We start from the raw sequence: 3,341 nt of genomic DNA on the forward strand, positions 1-3,341 counted from the left end.
AGAAATTTCAATTTCTTCCCCGTTTGTTTCCACCTCCAGGAAAAGTTGCACCTGCATGTCGTCCATTTTGCGGGAGCGTTACGCTCTACCGCACACAAACGATAAATATTCGAATATGGGGGGGGGGTTCAAGTAGTTGATGTTAAATTTTAAAAACAATTTTTCAATCTACAATGGATCAAATAAAAAAAAAAGACAGTAATACTAATACTAATAACAATAGTAATAATAATAATAATAATAATAATAATTATAGTAATAGTATTAATAATAACAATAATAATATCAATAATAATATTAATAATAATATTATAACATAGTAATAATATTGATAATAATAGTAAAAATTCTAAAGGTAATACTTCACCGAACGTCTAAGTCACGACCTCACGGCTGATAGTAGGATTAATCGAGCGTCTCCGCAGAACAAACAATGACGATCCAGCTTCGTGTTGAGACACAGTGGCCGTGTCCTACACGCGACCTTGTAGATGCCACTTGTAGTTGACTTCCACTCGCTCGATCGTATGATGGTCCGTGCTGCTAGCGGGGTAACAGCGGTGCGGGAGAATTATTCTTGCTGATATATCAGCTGCGTATCGAATCACTGGCGGGGTAGCCTGCCCCTACCAGTGTGCAGATGTTTCTGCCGATATATAACAGTCTATTGTTATTGCGCAGCACGAGAACTAATCGACAAAAAAACACCCGTACGATAACTCGTGTATTGTTATTTTGCGAACTCAAACGGAGATAAACAATTTGCGTCTAATCGAGACGAAAGCAAAACAACCTCCCTGAGTAAATGTATTTATCAAAAATTCAAAAAATGATCTCAGCTATAGTATCGATACTTCTGGTATCGATACTTTTTGACCGATATTTTGAGTATCTCGATAGTTTTGGATCTTCGGGTATCGATACTGAAGTATCGATACTCTCCGTCGTATCGCCCAATGCTAAACGGACGTGCAAAGTGGTCGTTCTATTACAATCCGGTCCGTGTGTACGAATAGCCAAACAAAAGAGTGTATTATTCAAGGCCATCAGTTGACAGTCGAGTCCGTGTCGCTGTGCTGAGTGATCTTACACCCGGCTCACTGCTGGTGGCTGTATTGGTGCTGCTGTACTGGTGCTGCTGGCTGCTTTGGGTGCAGCTTCGAACGATCGGACAACCACTGCTGGAAGGAAGAAGTAAAGAGGTACGTGTTCTTGTGGGCGCTAGTTCGCTAGTGCGCTACATTTAACGCGATGGATATAGATCCCTCGCCTCCCGTGCCACCATCCCCGAACCCCCCTGACCCTGACCCTTCTGTTACCCCCTCCCCTGTTCATTCTCCAGTCCCCCCTCGCCCCAGGCTTTACCCGGACGGATCTCAACAGGGCAGCTATACTGTTTATTTTCGTCCAAAGGCAGGAGTGAATTCAAAGCGATTAAACATACTGCAAATTTCAAAAGACCTGACGAAGGGGTACAAAGCCGTGACCGAAATTTCCAAGGTCCGACCTAACAAGCTCCGTGTCGTGGTCAGGGATCTGGCACAGGCCAATGCTATCGCTTGCTCTGAGCTCTTCACACGCGAGTATCGCGTTTACATACCCGCACGAGACGTGGAGATCGACGGTCGGTTATGACCGATTCGAGTCTGTCTGTCGAGTGTATCCTAAAAAGCGCAACCGGTTGCTTCAAAAATACCGAAACACAGGCGAAGATTTTGGATTGTAAGCAATTGCGGTCCATGTCTCTCGTCGGCGGTAAAAAAGTTTACACTCCGTCAGACTCGTTTCGCGTTACGTTTGCCGGATCTGCACTCCCTAGCCACGTCTCGATCGACCGGGTTCGTCTGCCTGTGCGATTGTATGTACCCCGTGTTATGAATTGCACCAATTGCAAGCAGTTAGGCCACACAGCCGCCTACTGCTGCAATAAGGCACGATGTAGCAAGTGTGGGGAGACTCTTGCGGAAGATTCTTGCAGTGTTAATGCTGAAAAATGTATTCACTGTGGGGAAAACCAGCATGAGCTCTCCACATGCCCGGTGTACATGCAGCGCAGAGATAAAATCAAGCGGTCACTTAAGGAGCGTTCAAAGCGTTCTTACGCTGAGATGCTGAAGACCGTGACCACTTCTACTATAACATCGAACCCCTTTGATCTGTTGCCCTCCGATGAAACCGATTCTGACGATTCATCAGCGGGAACATCTTATGCCAATCCTGGGGAGTCTAGGAAGAGGAAAAATGTTTCTTCTCCTAAACTTCCCCGTAAAGGTCCTAAGATTTCCCAAAGTGTAATGAAAAGTACGAACAAACCAAACAGTGCTGCGGAAAAACCGAAGCAAACTCCTCCTGGGCTTGCAAATTTAAAGTCCGAGAAGGAGTTCCCAGCACTGCCAGGAACATCTAAAATCCCAGTTGTTCCTTTCGCACATCCAGTTGATGAAACAAACTCTGGATTAGTGAAATTTTCTGACATTGTGGACTGGATTTTTGAAAATTTCAATATACCCGATCCAATTAAAATTTTTCTTACAGCATTCCTCCCAACAGTTAGATCATTTTTGAAGCAGTTGACTGCCCAATGGCCCCTCCTTGCAGCGATTGTATCCTTCGATGCCTAATTCAACTGCGTATATGAAGGATTACATCTCTGTCTTACAGTGGAATTGTAGAAGTATTTTACCAAAAATTGATTCGTTTAAAGTTTTGATAAATAAAAACAAATGCGATGCATTTTCCCTTTGTGAAACTTGGCTTACTTTAAATATTGATCTCAACTTCCATGATTTTAATATTATTCGCCTTGATCGAGACACCCCATATGGAGGAGTACTTTTAGGGATTAACTTCCTGTTCCTGTGTTCCTGCCTCTTGACGTGCGCGTGCGGCCTTTAACATGCGGGGCACAATAAATAAATCAATAAATCCAGCCAGTTCATCTGAAAGGACCAGGTGTCCAGGCCGGTTGCTCAACAGTAAACCCAACTGAAAAGCATGTATGTGTTGGGATTGAAGGTGAGAATACGTCGAAGACCAACCAAGTATCTGCTAGCGCAGGAGGATCCGAGCGCATGAGCATGAGTAGAGATGAATTTGAGGAGGTTGACGAGTTTCGGATGTTTGTTCGGATCGGATCTGACTAACAGTGTCAGACAACAACTGCAGCAGAAACGCAGCAGCAGACTGGAAGTCGTGCCTCCTACTACGGACTCCACAAGGCACAAACAAGTTCAGGTCTAGCAAACAAGCAAGTGCTCATAATATCGGTAGTCCTTTACGGGGCACGAGACTGCTCGAGTAGTGTCCTCCGGCAAGCACTAGCCGTTTTCGAACGACGTGTG

This window comes from Wyeomyia smithii, chromosome 2 (assembly GCF_029784165.1).
Source record: "Wyeomyia smithii strain HCP4-BCI-WySm-NY-G18 chromosome 2, ASM2978416v1, whole genome shotgun sequence".
NCBI classification, from domain to species: Eukaryota; Metazoa; Arthropoda; class Insecta; order Diptera; family Culicidae; genus Wyeomyia; species Wyeomyia smithii.